Below are 19,587 nucleotides of genomic sequence, written 5' to 3'. Positions count from 1 at the left end.
TAGTAGTGTTGAAATCTTGCTTTGCAGGAGGTACATATACCCACCATCAATATCATTAACCACAAAAAGGGCAGAGTGCATAAAAATCTGGCTATAACACGCGTGTTAGAATTTAACCTGAAGTCCATGAGAGCTTCCATACATGCTGTACAGCCTGTATTTAAGATCATACTAACTTACTTTCAGTATATTATCTATTACTCCTATAGCCAAGTATGTATCATTACATCCTTCTAAAAGATAATTTTTATTATCTAAAAACAGACGCTTAAGATACATTTAGAAAATGGCTACTTTCAGCTGTAATAAATCACTCCTTGCATGTTTATTGTAGCAGCATGATGGCTTTTACATTGACTATCAACATAACCAGCCTCACTCTGCTGCATCTCAGCTACACATGAACCACTGAAACTGCACTGTGGCAGGGTTGGCAATTTTTTCTCTTTTTTGCCTCGTAAAAACTCTCCAGCTTTAGGAAGACAGATTTTAATATAGACAAAAAAAAAATCCTTTAGTTTTGAATAGTCTTTCTCTTTCATTAAAAAGGAATCAGGTTTCTTTTGGTTGTACAACTAATTCAAATATACCTGGATTTTTTTAAGCATGAAGTAATTAGGGAGTCCTCTTACATTTGAGAAGTGCAAAATCAATTGAAAATTGTTATTGAATTTCGTAATAACAACAGGAGAGTTTTCAGATATAGTAGACAGGAAACATAAAACCTCTTTTTACTTGTTTAAAAGAATTTCCTTGCATAAACCAGTTAAGACAAGAAGCCTAATAATTAATGTATGGTCACTTCAATTTTTGTTCTTTACTGCCTTTAAGGCTTCACTAGGAAATTATTTGACTTGGTACATCTCAGGTTCAAACCCTTAATAATTTTTATAAGACAATAATTTAATCTTGTGTCCAAGACTCACCAGAATCAACAAAGAATATATGTTCTGTATACCACAGTAATTTACTATATGCAAGGAAAAAAGGACAACGCATTGATACCTAAAGATATAAAAACAGCTGACCAAAACAAAAGAAAATAAACCATTTTGTATGCTAAAGATGTAAGAGAAAAAAATTAGCTATTTGTTAGAAGAAGAAATATTTTGGACCTAATGTGCCTATAACAGAAATAATGTGAAAGAATAATGTGACAGCTCCGGAGCTCTACGTTGCTGGCTTCGGGGGTAAAAAGTAATTTTAAGGGACAAGCTATACTTTTACAGACAATAAAAACCAGGCATAGTTCACTAAATTGGCTAAACATCTCCTTGCCACACATTAAATTCAAGTTTGACGTGGTATGACTGTAAGTCATTTTCAGGTATTTTGGCTCATGTGTAGTTAGTTCAGCTTTATTTTTGATGACACAGATTTTTGATTTAAAAGCAAGGCAGGAAAACAAGAGGTTTTCAGGAATGCTCCAGTGAAAGATAATTCTAAGAACAATATGCAAGTAAAGCAAAGATATGTGAAGTGCAGAACACAATGACTATCAATATAAAAAAATTGGTTTAAAAAACCCTGCAATTTTTTTCATTTTGGTGTGACCAGCAATTTTTCCTAAAATATAATATTAAAAGTTAATGAGATTATTTTCATATTTTCCATATTTTAAAAATAGGAGAACTTAAGTATAAGTAAGCCCAGGCATATGCAGGAATATATCAGAAAGGAGGTAATGGAATTGTTTTACTAAGCTTTTTTTTTTTTCCTTTTTCTTCTCCTTTTATATGTGAAAATGGGACCAAATTCAGTGCAATTCTTCTGTGGTATTTAAATTACACAATTTTAGTAGTTTGCAATTTTACAGTTTCTGTTATATCACATCCTATAATATGCAAATGTTTTAAATCTTACTGCCTCTGTTTCTGTTTTAATAGAAGTTTTGCTTTCATTTCTCTTCAAGAAGAAAAAACAGAATTAATCCAACAGTTTACCTATTGACATTTTATCACATTACCCTTTAAGCCTGTCTGTGTTACTGAATCTGCTATTTTCTCCTTTTACCTGTCTGTGGCCACCTTGGGATATTTGATCCTTACGATTACAAAGAGTACAGATGAGGACAAAAAACTGTTCCCCCAAGGAAGCTGAGCCATCCCTCTTTTTGACACAAAATATCTGAAACTAATGGCTAAAACGTAAGTTTCCAAGCTCTATTTCTCCAACAATAAAAAAAAAAAAAAAAAAAAAAGAAGAGAGAGAGAGAAAAGTTTGTTACCAATACCCAAAGGAAAGAATAATTTAAATGTTGAGATGCTTTAAAAATAGTGTCATCTGAAGGAAAGTCTCCATGGGTATTACCTTCCTTTGACACTCACAGGGAGTTAAGCCTAATTGCATTTAGGGTTATCTCTAGCAGCTACACTCAGAATCAAACATCCTCATGAGGACTATTGTTCTAACTAATCTACTTATTAGGCTTTTATTCAAATTTAGTACAGTCTTTTATAAAAAACATCTCAAAGGGATACTAATGGATTTTGCAATTATCAGACAGGAAAGAACAAACTATGACCTACAATCTTTGGCCTTGCCAAAAATTAGGAAAAAAAATCTTTTGTAAGTAAATCTTTAAATCATTAAGTTAATTTTAGTCCATACCAGACACCACGCTTTGCACCTGGATAAAGGAAAAACTGTGTGAATTTACTATGCCGTCCTTTCATACATTCGTCCAAAACACGATCCCCCAATGTCCACAGGCCCATTTGCTCCTACGGTAAAGGACAGAGAGAAAGAAATCTGCTTTCTCTACATTACTTTCAAAGACGAATGAGGAACAGTTTTCAGTTTGCTGTCTTGAATCCTAGTTTAAGTTAAAAATTAATGCTGATACAGCTAACTTTAAATAACAGTATAAATACTAGCAACACCTTTTGAAAAGTGAGAAAATGAATACTGCAACTCCTGAAGTGGTCTCCTGTGATGTATACGATGTTCACAGTAGCTGCTTCTCTCCTGCACAGTATTCATCAAGCTCAATTTCTTCTCCTTTCCTCACAGCAGCCTCTTCAGAAACTCCTACTCTGCGTCCGCCATTTTGTTACTCGCTTTCATCTCTCTAATCTCCCTCACACCCCAACGCTCTCCCCCGAGGCCTGGCGCTCTGAGGCGGCCCACACGACGTCTCCTTGCTGCCCAACACAAAGGCTGGCAGGGAAGGGCCGTAATTACTCTCCCCATTTCCACTCCCTCTCTATGGCTGTGCCAGGCAACCAGGAGGCAGCTCCGAGCTCCACGCAGCCAGAGGCCGCTCCTCGGGGGCCCGCCACAGAGCCCCATGGGACACGGCTTTCTCACAGCAAAGAGGCTGGTCACCAAGTATTGTGTTGCTCTTAAGTTATTTATCTTTTGAGCTGGCCTAACAGCAATCCATAACCGTTGCCTATCCCAGAACCAGTATCACTCCCGTCTCTTCTTTCTCTCTCCCCCCCATCCCCACTTGTTTCCTTCCTTCGGGATTTTCCCCTTCGCGCTCCTGTCTGACTGGACGCTTCCAACTACGCACTATGAATTCTCAGCCTTATTAGTCCAGTCGGGTATTCTGGAATTCCACTTTTTAACATCTCCCGATAGGCATCACTAAAAGCTTTACTACCAATCATATAGTATACAATGCAATTATTTAAAATGATAGCACATTGTTTACGTGTGTTTTTTTACAGCATGAAAACTTTTTGCATTTTTGCCATGGTTCAGCCTCAGCTGGCACCAAAGAACTGCTCGGCCACTCTCTCCCGCCCCTTACACCTCTGGGGGAGAACTGGGAGAAAAAGGCAGAACTGGTGGGTTGAGCCAGTTTTCCACAGACCAGGAAAGGGAAGAGGAAAACACCAACAATAACGCTGACAGAGCAATGTACGAACACGGTGAGGGTGGTACCACCCCTCACGGCCAGACCCGGCAGGCCCCAGCCCGAGCTCTGTCCCTGTCCCTGTCCCTGACAGAGCCCGGGGAGAACTAACCCTGTCCCCACCGGGACCAGGACAGTTTTATATAGTTTGCTTCCTCCCCCCATAATTCTTATGCCTCTCTGTCAACATTCATCTAGAAAATAACCGTGGAACTTTAAATATGACCAGAATCTAAATATCCTCCTAAACTCTGCTCTCGTTTTCCCCTCTTCTATTTATCAAAGTGGCACAACCTAATTTTTACTCATCATAAACAATAAAAAGACGGTTTATTTTTATAAACTAGCACTTCAGAAGCATTAAAAAAAAAAGAGGTCTTACAAATAAATACCTTTAATTTCTCCTGCTGCTTCCCCTCCCTCCCAATACTCTCACAAAACCATCCAGTAACAAACACTCACTCCACTTCTGTCACCCCTGCGTGGCTGAGGCTTGTCCCAGTTGTCTCTGATTTCCTCTCTGTTGAACAGTTTCAATGAGCAGAAGCTGCTTCTCTGTTAGTGCCTTAATACATTTTCATTGCTATTTGCTCAACATTTATTACTGATCATTATGGTTTTGATGAATAGGATAAAACCCATACCGGCTGACAGAACACACTCTCAGTACTAGGCAGGTCAAAGCTCTACATCTTCCTCAAATAACCTTTTTTCGTTACGTTTTTTCATCACATTTTCCCCTAACCTTTTGGATCAAGCACACTGGACACACGTAACAAATGCGGTACTCTAACCTATATGCATACCATTTCTGGAGGCAAATAATGATTATGAAGAAATCAGAAAAAAGTCAGTAATATAAAAGTCATGCACAAAAGTACCGGAATATGAACTGTTCTGTAATAAAAGGGACACACAATTTTTCTTTTCCTATATTGTCTTGACAGAATTACTATCTGCTGTTTTACTCTATTACCTTCTATTGCACATTTTATATCCAGTGTTTTGTTTGATCTTTTACAAAAGTTGTATTCATTTTTTCTCTCCTCAGAAGCACACTCACTAAGCCAATTAAACTTAAAAAAGCTTTACCTGCATAGTATACTAGCAGCTCTCAAGCAGAATTATTCTCCAATTCAAAACATCCACAAGACATATTTTATTTTTTGAAAGTATACACTCAGATATGTTAACTACACCACCAAATATTCACACAAGAATGACAAACACCGCGAAGAAAAATGCTCTAGTACTAGTTTGAAAGCTTATTATAGTTCAGTGAACTCATCAGTAAATACACCATTTTCCCTCTCCTCAGCCTACCAAAGGTAAAGTTACAAAATGGGAGTCAGAAGAATTTTTGCTTCACATTACTATTTACGATGTTATAAATATTACCAAACGTGACGAGCAACAGATCTACTGCACCAGGCGCTGAATATTCCAACCGCATTGACCATATCTTTTATACAGCATCAACTAAGCAGTTAGCTACATTAGAGACAACAGTGCAGGACTTAAAATGACAAATACCTTCATTTTGTATTTTCATTTCCTATGGACTAATAAAACACTAGGATTACTGGTACCGTAAGAATCACAAGGACATGCATAATTTAGATCAGCATTTAGTAAGGGCATAGATATGTCTATTTCTGTGTGCAGAAGTCTGTCTACATTTACGAACGCAAAGTGAACTGGAACTAAATTTCAAGTGGATTTATTTAAGTCAAATTAAATGATTTCCACTTGTCTTATTTACAAAAAGACATTAAATACAGGCCCTCTTAAGTCCAAACAAATATATCTACATAGCAGTTTCAATCAATTTCACAATACCACTTTAAAATCATGCCACAAAGTCACTTGTAATTTGGATGAATCTTCCCAAATGGCCGTGAACAGTCAAGCCCCAACATTTAAAATATTCATAATTGCCTCTAAATTCAACATGGTCATTGACTTGCATAAAAAGAAAAACTCTAAGTGAAACTTCATAACATTTTTGCTCTTCCTCATGCTGTTTCCTTCTGGGTTTGTTTTGCTTTTTAAAGTAAGGGTCAATTTAACAACTATTATTTCATGCTGTTAGGAACAGGTTGGTATCCCCATAAAGGTCTATGACTCAGCTATGGGTCAATATCCCCATAATTTATAAAACAGTAAGCCACAATTCTCATGGGAATAATTTATTAAAAACTAAAAAAAGCTCCAGTCTAAATTAGCAACTACAGGTACTCTCTAAGGTTGCTTTCTCTTTCTTTAATACCTCTTCCATTTAAGGCTTTCTCTCAATTAACACTCTAGTGTTAGGTTCAGCCTATTTCCCAATTACTATGTTTTTAGGTAAAAAATAAATAAATCACTAAACCCAGTATCTTTACTTAATGTGACAAAATTCACATTAATCAAGTTTTACAACAAAAGTGGTCAGGTACAAAGTTTAAATTTAGAAGGGACTATACGCACTGTACTACAACCAAGCAATCCCTCAATTAAAGCACCCACTGCTGCTGTTCTTCACTTTTGGCAGCACACAAGTGTGTAAAATAAAAACTTTATACAGAAGGCTAAAAAGAATTTAAATTCTAAAAAGAATTCCTTAAAAGGAATGTTTCTCCTTGTATGTGCCATACATATTGATATCCTGTACTGTAAAAATTATCTGCCACATACTACTTTGCCTCTTCTTTAGTGAATAAGGGAATAAGCCAAAGTTAGCTGCTCTGGATAAGACTGCACTTCTTTTAATTTATCAACTAGTGTCAGCAGAATGGAGCACTGTGACAGCTGTGAAATAAACACTAAGGGATTCATAAAACAATAGAAAGAAGGGTTTAGAGTACAGGTGTGCAATTCGAATTGCGATAAATTATTACAACCACATTGGGTGTTGTGTCACCCTGCCCCTCCTCTAAAACAAACACACAAAAAAGCAAACCAACAAAACATGATTTCTTCTGTTGAAGGAACAGCGTAAAGCTAAGGTATATGGACAAAAAAAGGTAAGGAGGACTGAAGTGCTACCACATTAGTCCTACTGACGTATTGGGCATGTATTTCAATGACCTCGATGTTCCATAGGCCCTACAACATCCTGTATGCTTCTAACTCCGTAGCTCATTACTCATTTAAAATGGAGCAAGCTCCCAACAACACAACGAAACACTAAAACAAATACATACAGCTGTGTTCCTAGGGAGCTGGCGATTGAGACCAATGTTCTAGCAACAATAATGCCTCACAAAACAAAGCAAAGCGGCTCTTAAAATAATAACTTCAGCATCTGACATCCTCATTATACAGTTATGTTCTTCGCTGTTAAGAATTATTGTTTTTTTTTAAATTGTTATGGCAAGTTAATTAATTGATGAGCCTCAACCACCTTTAGACCTGCTTTTACTCTTTCTACAGCGAGTTCTATTAGTGGAAAAAAAAATAAATCAAATTACAGTTTTCAAGTAATTTAGTTGGTAAAATCTAATTTGTCATCTGTGACTGTAAACAATTTTGAAGAGCTAAGAATTGACACACAATTCACAAGAAGACAAGCAGACAAACTTACTGTCTTACTGTGTTATTTGTTGGGGAAAAAAATTATAAAGGACAAGATTTCAATCTCAAATTTTATCAACTATCTCTTCAGCCTCTATAATGAGATCACCTGTAGCTTTGAAACAAAATTATTCTCAGTACTCTTTAACAAAGAATGTAAGTACAACCCATAGCGAGTCATATCAAAGACCTTTTATCACATCTCTAGCCTAAGGAAAAGTATAAAACTAGAGTACACATATGAAGATAATTCTTCAGAATAGCCTCTGGAACACCAGGAGTTTGTCTCATATTTCCTAAAATTTTTATTCACCAGCCCCGGTTGGATTTTTCTTCCATCAATTTCTCAAGTCTGGCTTTGAACCAGTGTAAATTGTTAGTATTTACAAAGTCTTGGGACAAGAAATCTAACAACTTCCCTGAATGTTACCTGAAGTAGATTTTTGTTCATTTTGGATCTGCAGTTTGCTAATTTGATGTTGTATAGTTCCCACTTGGGGAAAAAGCAATAAACGATCATTCCTTATTCACATTCTCTATGTCACTCACAACTACACAGACTCATAGAATCATATAATCATAGAATTGTTTATGTTGAAAAAGACCTGTAAGATCATCGAGTCCAACAGTTAACCTAGCACTGCCAAACCACGACCCCAAGTGCCACATCCACCTGTCTTTTAAATACCTGCAGGGATGGTGACTCAACCACCTCCCTGGGCAGCCTCTTCAATGCTTGACAACCCTTTTGGTGAAAAAATTTTTCCTAATATCCAATCTAAATCTCCCCTGGCACAACTTGAAGCCATTTCCTCTTGTTGTATTGCCTATTAATTGGGAGAAGAGACCAACCCCCCCCTCGCTACAACCTCTTTTCAGGTAGTTGTAGAGAGAGATAAGGTCTCCCCCTCAGCCTCCTTTTCTCCAGGCTGAACAACCCCAGTTCCCTCAAGCTGCTCCTCACACAGGAGCATAATACTGGATAAAACTTGGCATACTGAAAACGATCACCTCAGAAGGTATCTGTTTTCTCAGCTCATTAAAAAAAACCCACCAAAATTAAGTTTGCCACATGAATGGAATAAACAAAGCGCAGGAGGCTGTAACACGTTCAAAAAACCCCAGACAAATTCAACTCTTTTATGTAATAATGTATGTTTACCTTACGTATTATGCTAGCTGCTTCCCACTGCATACCAGATAGGCTAGTAATAAATATACTCATCTGCATCCTGATAGAGAGAATCTAGGCTTAAGGACTCTGCCCCGTTTCCACAAACCAAGCAGTTTACAGAAGAGTCAGAATAATTGCCTGGACAAGACAGACAGACATAAACATACTGCAAGTTCACCTTGTGCACTGTTAGAGACAAAGCATTAGACACAGTGACTCAAAAGGGATAACATTTTAGAGTAAATAAACTTAGACAATACTTTCTACATGTACCAGAATGATATTTATGATGTGAAAAACACTGCAATATACTCTATCTAAGCTACAAATACCGAGTCACACGGTACATGACCTAGTTTCCTTTTCATTTTAAGTGTATTTTTAGTTATTCCCTGTTGACTTATGTTTTCATTAGAACCTCAGGGATATGTCCTTTTGATGTCTGCTGGAGACTGAATGGACATATGATGTTTTCTAAAAAACACCTAGGCGTTTTTCCCCAATATTCTCCCTCTCAAAGTCATACTTCTAATAGGATCTCAATTGAAGAGCAAATAAGCATCACTTGTTTATGTCTTTGTCTTACCTTTCCTTCACAGGAATTTAAATGCAAATATGAAATAGAACATCAACAAATGCACCAACGGGTAGTGCAGTCTAATGACTACAGTCCACAAAGGAAAGGAGACTGCTGTGCTCTCTGCCTACTGCCACAGCATTCTGCAGTTGGCAATACTAGCAAGTGCTCTGTATATCCTATTTTTGCAACTGAATTTGCATAGAACTACTTTGAAAAATCATCCCAGTATTTATACAGAAGTGGTGTAATTAATTTCCATAACCTTGTGGTATGGCATATAACACTTTACGTACACAATTAAGGAGATTCTACTGATTTGAAATGGAAAAGAAAACCCACCAAAGAAAAAAGTCCTCTGAGTACCTCTAATCATACAGAAGACACATTACAAGGCTTTCGTTTTTGGAGAATTGTGAATTTAATTTGCAGTAAGTGGAAACTTCTAATTGTTCTCAAACCAGAAATGTAAAGTCAGTGAAATTATGTCCACTGTTGTATATTTTTTTTTTTTTTTTAAATATCAAAATACACCACAAAACTTCAAAATGTATGTGTGGACTCCAAAAGTTCAGAGCAATTAGTAGCCGAATATTTTCTTTTGCCCCTTTTCTACCAGTGACTTAAATTACAACATTAGATTTTTGTATAATAAACAAGCACAAAATATTACATAATGGCCTAGCTTCAAATGAAGGCTCAATTACAGTAATGATCTTGATAATTATATTAGGACAGTCTAGGTTTCCCTACAGCTCTCTATTTTTCAAATTTCAAGAGAGTTATGTGCCTGATGACAGCTCTGTGCACTCATAAGTCTATTCTTACTTTATCCTGTCTACTTTCGCATGCTCCACAAATTCAGTTTTAAGCTGCAGTTTTCAAGTATTTTGTCAATCACAGTTTATCAAATGCATTCTGCTAAGGCAGCTGTCAGGACAAGATTCAGCAATGACAAGCTGTTTTAGCTCCTGTTCATTCTATCCTTAAGTCACCAACTCTTATTTTTATCTCCGAGGAGGAGAAATACTCTGGCTAGAAAAGGCTCTACCTGTTCACTGAACAGGCAGTTGAGTCACTGTGTTGGCAAGGCTCCTGATCAACAGAACTAGGAGTACCAATAAATTCTCAGCAGCCCATTTCTGCCTACTTTTTCCTTATCATAAGTGTTATTCTGAAAATACTACTGGCGCTCTGCACATAGAAGTGATTGAGTAAAAAGATATAGTGCAGGTTGTCAATTTATCCTGAAATAGCCTCTAGTGGATAGATAAAAGCCATCTAAAACCATAGCAGAAGACAGTGCTATTACACAGAATTGCCAAATTCTCCACAAAACATTCCAGACAAAATTCTGACCTCTGTTACGCACACAGGCAAAACAATGACAGCACGCATCACTATTTACGCATATAGCAGAAGATCAGTGCATAATGAAGTATTTTCTTATAAATCCTGGCAATTAAGAACCTCATAGCATCTTACTCTGTATATGCGTTGCAAGTGATATTTCATAAAGGCTATAACTGGGATTACGCCTTTTAGCATTAATTCTGTTATTGACTATATTGCCTAGAAGATTGTTTACTTGTAATGACAAATTGTGACTGGGAAAAAAGTATAAATCTGATTGCAGACGTGGTCCATCCAAATTCATTATCTTATCATCCTCTGTATCAGAGGAATTTATAGGGAGAGGCAAGGTTGGTAAAATATCAGGAGACACAATATTAGACTTCGTTAACCCAGAAGAAAAATCTATTCCCAGGTAGCTACTGGTAAGAGGCAAGCCTGGAAGGATTACTAACAGACCTGAAACAGATAAAATACATACGTAGTTATTATTTCTGATAACAATATTTCAAATTATTTGAAGTTAACAATGATGTTGGTCAAACAGCTCTGCTGGATTTTCTTACTGTAGCTCAAGCAGCACAAAAACATAACAACAGTCAAACAGCTTTCTGAGAGGATAGGAAAAAATCCATCTCTGCACCTCAAATTTCTATTTTTAGGATACGATGTAAACACTAAGAACCTATTTAATATGAGGTAGGGGAGGGGGATGGTGCCATATATAGGCCATATTTCCTCTACCTTGACACTCCTGCAAGGCACTGTTGATATAAGCTTCTACCTTCTTTATGTGCTGGGCACAAACACTGAACACTGTTATTTTTCAGTGGATCCAAAGAGCGTGTTAGGATAGAAAGCGTGCTTTATATATAAAACACTACATGGAACTTCTAGTTCACCAGCTAATGTAAAAACATGCCAAGAGATAAATTTAAGAACATAATAAATACAACTTTCACGTGCCAGTAATTATTTTTAGATTTTCTTTTTAGTACTAGCCATTGGACCAATTTACATCAGTAAATCATGTAATATCTCCCCCTCAGAGGCCGCCATATAAAACGTATTTTCTATACGTGGTGCTCTAAAATGAACAAGGGATTTATGTGCACAGAATGACAGAATTTTTTGTATAATTGTCAAGAAAGCAGAATGAAGAGATGCAGTAACAGGACCCTTCCAAAGAGAGCTGTTACTTAAGCACCGCCAGCAAGCTGACCACTGATTCCGTTTACTTTTGCAGGAAAAGTGCGAGTTGTTCAGCCCAAGCAGTGATACACTATGACGAGAACTCAAGGCCTGCGATTGAGCCTGCAACTCCACTACATCGGAAAATTCTAGAGAGCCGCTTCCGCCACTTTTCACCAAATTCCTGTTGCTTGTTCCTGGATTCTTAAAGTCCAAGGAAGTCCACTCACTGCACAGGTATTCAGATTCCATAAAACTGGTTTGAGGTAAGAAGTGCATAAAGGGCCACAACATTTTAAATTCATACCCGAAAATCATACCTAATGCCTCTTTAAATGGAGAAGTGGAACCTTCTTGATAGCAAAATAACACAATGACTTTTTGAGTAATTGTGACAACTTATAACAAGATTTGCCATATCTCATCACAGAGAGAATATACTGACAGAACAGTTACTGGAATTCCAGTAGACAAATAATAACAGTAACTAGTAGAACATTCACATGCGAGACTACTTATATGTACATACAGATTCAATGCAGTATTATATATTATCCTATCAGTTTTATTTACTCAGACTACCCAATTTTATTTCAAGGTATGCGCAGGAAGTTTTTTAATATAGTTTTGGAGGATATAAGCTGTGGATTTTCTCAGAATATATATGATGTTCCACAAGTTTACACCTAAAAACATGAGATAATGGATCTAAGTGGGAAATTTAGGACAGTAACTACATTGCATATAGCAAATGCAATATGTAAATCTCGCCACAGCCTCCCTTACAAGAAGTTAGGGTACAAAGGAAGATTATATCAACAGAACTATGAGATACTGAATTAATTTGCCTTCAAATATTAGAAGTAGTAAATTTTCCGCTCGTTTCCAGCTAAGAATCATATTAATACTAAATATGTTAATGCATCTGTACTAGCTAATGCATTTTTATACTACGATGTTCTTCAGAGGACCTTGTGGATAATAAACATTATGTATACTATGTTTATTCGGTTTTAAATTTTAGTTATCTTGGCTTTCAGAAAAAGAAAGAAAATGTTCTTATTGAATGTCACTTAGTCTGAAAATGATGCAAGTGAGTAAAAGTACTGTTGTTATAAACTCTCCCTTTCTTTTTGTTTGGTTCAAAGACAGCTAGATATATAAAAAACAGGGTGATTAAAAAGAATATTTAGGACTGGTTATTCAAATGTACCTGGCAGAGCTGCATAATCAAGATGGATAACATCTGTCCTACAGCAGAAGCATTTATCCTTTTTAAAATCACCTTTCTAAATTAACTAGCCTGAAAATTCTGTTGAACTGTAAGACCTAAAAATAAAGATGATTTTAACATTACCGTGACTCAGTTCATTTCTGGTTCTACTTTTCATCACCAAACAATTATATCGACAACCCTCCCTGCCCCTCCCCTGCCCCACGCCCAATTCTAATTAGTGCTAACCGCATGCGGAAAACAAAAAGCTGAGAGGGAACTGTATCAACAGCTATGGCAGCACATCTTTCCCTGACAGTGACACACCTTACTATTTGCAGACTAAATAAATCGTTTTTCTACATCAGGATTACTAATTTCTCACATCTCCACAATGCTACTTTAGAACTGGGCTGTAAAACAGAATAAATTAATCTGTTATTGTATCATTAAACTCAGTAAGCATTTTTTATATCCATTTTTCCTTGGCTATTCTCTGTATTGGCCCAAACCCCTACATAACCAACCATTTATACTTTTCGCCCTCTATGTTTTTTGTGTCAGACCATCATCTCTTTCAATTAAATGTAGATACGGACTCTGAAGACAGCTACTTAAGGTCATGCCAGTGGGAAATTACAAGTTATCAACTCCCCAACTATACTAAAGCTCTGTAAGAATTTTAATTCTCCAGCAAGTTAATACTTACGATATCTTACTTTGCTTATTTTACAACCAGAGTTTTTTTGCCCACTGTTGAGAGCACCTTCTTCTTTAATGATATCAATACTATCTAACAATCTGTGTCATGTTCACTCTTCCATAGATCTAATGTTTAATCGCTTTAGCATGTCCCTGACCTTACTATTTTGGGGAACAGAAATACAGCAAGAAAGGACAAACTAAGGTGATCGGGTAAATGAGTTTCCCAAATAATTAACGCCACGAAGAGCAAGGATTCAGTGTGTTACTTCAGCTTCATAGGATATAATTACATGTTTTGATTAGCAGATATATTTTCCCAGCCTCAGGTGTCAACAAGGGTTCAAGTGTGTAACATGTATAAATGGGTGATAATTTTACTAGTCATGAAAATGTGTTTCGCTAATTACATTTATATCCTCTTAGCCAATTTTCATTCGATATTGCTTCTCTGTAGTACATCTTCCTGTTTATTTCCTTACAATGACATTTGAGCTCTTCCAAATGACACAGTGATTCTAAAATTCAGTAGGTATGACAAGTTACTTCCCCCCACTCAGCATCTGTCATATGAAAAAGTAACAGGATTTACAGAAGTCTATACAATTTTGTGGTCATTTCTGTAGCTCTGTGAATTCTATCCCATTTAGAATGTTATCATCTGGGATTAAAATCTTACGGCAAAAGCAGTGCTCTTCTCTCACCCAGGTGATTCTTGCTAGGAGTGGAAGAATTTCTGATTGTTGACACCAATAAATAAGGGAGCAAGCCTGTTTTAAGGGAGTGAAGCCCTTTTCCCTGCCCTGCAGTTTCCTGACAACGTCCTTTGTGTTTTGCTAACAGAAATGAGGACTGACAACTGCAAGAATCTCTTTTCAGATAACTAGCCATAGAATGGTTTGGGTTGGAAGGGGCCCTAAAGATCGTCTACTTCCATGCCCAAATCAAAACCATTATAGAAAATATTTAAGGCTTTGGATACGAACGTGGGATAAAACTACTAACCACAAGCTGCTGGAAATCAGAATGCCTCAGTTAAGAGCATGCTTCTACAAGTCACACTGCAAAACAAGAGATCAGCCAAAAGGTTTCTAACAGTGATATTGTTATCTATACATCATGATCTTTGGAGTACTTTTCCAAGAGCAATCTGGTCCATGAGTGGCACATAGACCAGACTGCGCTCTCCTCCCTGCATCGTCGGTGTTACTTAACATTCTGTAGGAAACGGACTGGTATGAAATGAGTCCGCTGCCTCTTCTCTGCTTATGCCTCTCAGTACACTGAACAACTCGTAACAACGCTGAGTTGCTGCTACCTAAAGGCACATACAGCAGCACAAGGACAGTAAGCACCATTACAACCAAAATCCCATTCTCTGGGCATCTTTGTTATATATTTAAACATGAAGCAATTCCTTAAAAGGATAAGTTATGAATCTTAACTTTTTAGTATGCCATTAATGTTCTCAAAATAGCGCTAAGATCTCTTACCTACCTCATATAATTAAATGGTTACTATGAAGCCACAGTTCACTAGAGAACATAGCCAATGTTAGCGAACAGCTGAAGACCTCAGCAGTTCGGTCCTTCAGCTCGCTGTGCGGCCTCATGCAGTGTCGCTGGCATGGCTGAGGCACAACTTTTGAGCCCGTAAGAAAGAACAAGAGGCCAAGAACAGACAATTCCACAGTATGGCTTAAGGACTTGCATGAATGAGCATGATAAAGTATTGGTTTGATCTACTCTGAGTCTGCTCTTGCCACTGATGCTTCAAGACCCTTACTGATAATTTTAAACATGACTAACTCCAAAAAACAATCAAGGGGAAAATCACATGGAAATTACTAATATATTCAGACGGTGTTAAGTTATTACAGAAGAGTGCTAGCACAGGGACTGGATTGATAAGTTTGCACATGAATTGATATATCATAATTACTAACAAGTGACAGACTTCAAAAACCATATTAAGACTTAATGCAAAAACTTTCATAGTGAACTGATTAAAAAAAAAGCCTAACCATGGTGCCAAAAATGAGTATAGCCAATTCCCATTTCCTTTGGAAATTCTGTACAGAATAAATAGTACATATTCTTCTGATAAGACCTGCTGACCATTTGTGCTTATTCAGTGCGTAACAACAATACTGTCTCAAAGCCTAACTGGCACTCAACAAGTACTTCAGCACTGTTGAGAACATTTTTAAATAATACAGTGCCAATATCCTTACAAAATAGGTAAAGAAAGCTTAAAACTTTCGACTTGTAATAGGTACGCTATGACAAAAACTGAGCCATGCAAAATGTCACCAAAGCTGCGTGCAAAGCTTATTACAAAACGTAAGTTTTAAAAAACAATGAGTAGACATCTGTAAAATATGACCTTAAAACTACTATTATACAGCTGGCACAACAGACCAAGGGTGATTATTTTTTTGACTCCTGCTCCTTTGCATCAGCCATACTATGTGTCTTCAGACTTACCTAGTTGGATGGAAAAACATAATGAAGTAATCAGATTTATGATGAGAGGCTTCTTTTCTTTTGCTTTACCCTAAAGGCTGCAGATAGCTTTACCCTTGTTTTAATATTTTACATTTGAAAAATGGGAGCAAAAAGGACATAAATTCAAAGATACTGCATGCACGTTCATTTTAATGGAGTCATCAGCACTATTTAGTTACCAACGGACAAAACCTCTGCTTTCATACGGCCTTGCTAAAGGTTTTAAGCATGAGCAGCCTCATTCCAGAGAACGAGAATACTCACACACAAAGATAAACGCATGTTTAAGTGTTTTAATCACAAGGGGCTTATATGCGCATGTTCTGCACTTGGCTAAAAAAAAAAAAAATAAAAATAATTAGACAATATGATTTTTATTTCTTTCCATTAAAGTCACTCTTACCATATCCAATAGCTTTTAGCAAGTACAAACAAAAGCACTGTGGATAGCACAGTATATCATGTATGCGAAGAATGTTTAAAATTTAATTTTTCAGCGTTTTAATTGTATATAAATCAAATCAAGTCAGCTGCCATAAGAGAAAAATTGATACATTCGTGGTGTGTGTTATGAACTCTAATTACTGGAACCCCTTTTTAACCTTGACAACTTATATATTAATTTGTTCTGGATTTCTGGGTTTTTAATGTTATTTCTGTTAATAAGAGAGTAAGTTTCTACACTGTACTTTTAGCCCTGATCATTAGAAACGTAACGCACAACATGAGCCAGAAACTGCCAGGGAGGGGAAACCCCCTTAAATATAAGGGGGGGGGAAAAAGGAGCAAAGTTGTGCTAAAACTGGATGAACTATTAAAAACCAATTTTGCTTTTATCTTCAAAAAGGTGATGCATTACAATTAAAACTTACAATTAAAATTTTTGTACAATAACTTTTTTTAAAAAAAATCAATGAGTTAAAGAATATTTTGGTATCACAGACATATTCTTGTCAAGAATAACAGAAGTTGAGCCTAAAGCTTTCAATGAAGTACTGAGGAAAAAAAAAAAATAAAAAGATATCTCTACCCAATTAACGATCATTTCAGAACACTCAGAGAGGACGAAGCATCCCAGAGGAACAGAAAGCAGTATCTGCCTTTACAAAGTGAGGGGTAGGAGAGGAAAAGGAAATTAATAGACCTGTTGCTTAACTCTGATATCAAATGACATGGAACCAATTGCTAAACATGAAATTTTGTGAAGATAAGAAACAGTACAGAGATTTGTTATGAGTGAATTAAGAACCAATTCAAATTTGTTTCTTTAGCTAAAAGGGATGTGGTACTCTTGGAGGGGATCTCGCCGCAGTGTGCCAGAGGATATGTTTTATAGCAATTTAATCTCCACCATGAAAAGACAATGAAAAGATACCTGGCCCAGCGCAGGACTAACAAGTCACTCCTGAAAGATGCTTCAGAGTGTTTCTATTCCTAAGGACTACAAACTGTAGAGCAGGTTATCCTAAGGGACTCTGGTATCCAGATTTTTTTGATTTTTTTTTTTTAAATTGACAATAAGTCTTTCCAAAATCACCCAGTAAATCAACAAGTAAACAACTGACCCAACTCATAGAAAGGCAATAAAATGCAGGTGTACATTTCAATCATGCATGGCACAAACATACACTGCATCTAAAAATACTCTATGAATATTTTATTGTGATATAAATATTGTTTATGGCAGTCCAACAGTGGAGATTTTCAAGTGAAAAGAGGGAAGAAGTGCTTCAGAAAAACACGAAGAAAAAGAAGACTTTCTAGAGAAGCTGTAGAAGGAAAGTAATCCCCATTCCCCTGCATCTCTCCAACTTCTTTTGAAGTGACAGGGAAACAGATGATGTGCCACATTTTTTAAATTGTTACCGAACAGACCAAGTGAAGAGGAACGTATCCTTCAAAAAGCTACAGACAGCAACCATTTCAGGAATATGCTAAAAAAGCTTCTCTCCACATCTGTTAGTATGCTCAGAGAACAGTATCCAGGGTTTTCTATTTTGTATTATACTATTTGTCACAGATCTGGGGACTCCTTGTTGTGATGGTAAAATAGCAACTTTGGCCTGCATGGGGAATCCCAGAAACCGAACCCGGAGACTGACGTTCCACATGCATTACCTTCTCTGTTTTCTCAGGAATGAGGAAGGGATCGCCTGGAAAGCAAGCCAATTCTTAAGATACAAACAGCAATACTGTACAGCTATCCCCAGCCATGCTATCCCAAAGCCTAGCTAAGGCTTTAAACGCTGAGTGGTGTTCACCATGTATTGTAACTAACTTGGCTCCTCGTTAACATCTGCCGGACCTACAAACACCTGTCAGTCTCCATTCACAGTTTAGCACCGTGCAAAATAACGCTGTCTGATTTCAGAACACGCCAGAAAAATTAGGTACTTGGATACACTTATTTTTCACCTATGGAAGCCTAATTTGGAGAGCGATTTTCAAAGATAAAGACTTGGCACTTTCTCTGAAGGATGAGAACCCCCTCTCTTTATTGCACTGAAAAGGCCGTTGGCAGATGCAAAGCGCCTTTCTCCTACCGCACTGTACACCCAGTCGGCACGTTAGAAGCTCGCACAACTCCTCCTATAAAACATCCAAGCTACTATTTATTTGCTTAATTCGAAAATTAAAATTTTCAAGTAAAATATAAAGACACCATTACCTTGCTCAACCTAAGCACGCTTTTGATATACTGTCAGGCTATTATTAGTTCATCTAGTTATTCAGAAACAACAAGACATAAAAAGTGAAGTTCTAAGTTAGCACAGCATGCCTTTGGGTAGCATTATATAGCCCTGGAAGTGAAATAATCATCATAAAAATACACAGCCTGCCGTGCAGATATTCCTTTAATAAAATGAACTCTGTATTTAAAAATCAGAAAAAAAGAAAACAAAGATGAGGAATATTTGAGTATACATGCAATGACATCACAACCTCAGATTTAATAGCCCTCAAATCTCAAATATATTGTAATGCTATATCAACTACTTCTATAAATTCTATTTTCCCACTGTGAAAATCATTGCCAGCTTTTGGCATGACTACGCTGTATTTTTAGGACTTGTGTCAGGGGAAATGTTATTTACAAACACCTATGTACTATTTAGCATGCCTCAAGTAAAACAAAAAAGGCAAAAAAAATCCAAAAAACAAAACAAACGCAAAACCCAAACAGAAAAACTCCTTTAGCTCTTACGTATCTGATACGTACAGCAACTCTCTGCGGTGTACATCTCTGAAAGGCTAAGAGCCTCAACCTTATCTTCTCCTTTTCAAAGAGAAAGAAAAACTATTGAGGAGAGAAAGAAAATGAACAGAAGCTGTACTAGCCCGTTTTCATGTACCTTTTTTCGTAGCAATGGTATGTATAACATAGAACTGTCTTTACTGTTGTTAGCAGTATTTACACAGCAAGTGTACTGCAGAAGAATAAATATTTTCTAT

At 36.8% G+C, this 19,587-nt stretch overlaps 1 protein-coding gene across 1 annotated transcript in view; it reads right to left on the bottom strand.

The window, feature by feature from the left end:
- Positions 1–19,587, bottom strand: part of TENM2 (teneurin transmembrane protein 2) — a 1,855,021-nt gene that overhangs the window by 311,079 nt on the left and 1,524,355 nt on the right. The window lies entirely within an intron of this gene.

The sequence above is a fragment of the Rissa tridactyla genome, chromosome 11 (assembly GCF_028500815.1).
Source record: "Rissa tridactyla isolate bRisTri1 chromosome 11, bRisTri1.patW.cur.20221130, whole genome shotgun sequence".
Taxonomy (NCBI): Eukaryota; Metazoa; Chordata; class Aves; order Charadriiformes; family Laridae; genus Rissa; species Rissa tridactyla.
Note: the sequence above shows the minus strand (reverse complement) of the source record. Positions and strands in the feature narration are given on the sequence as shown.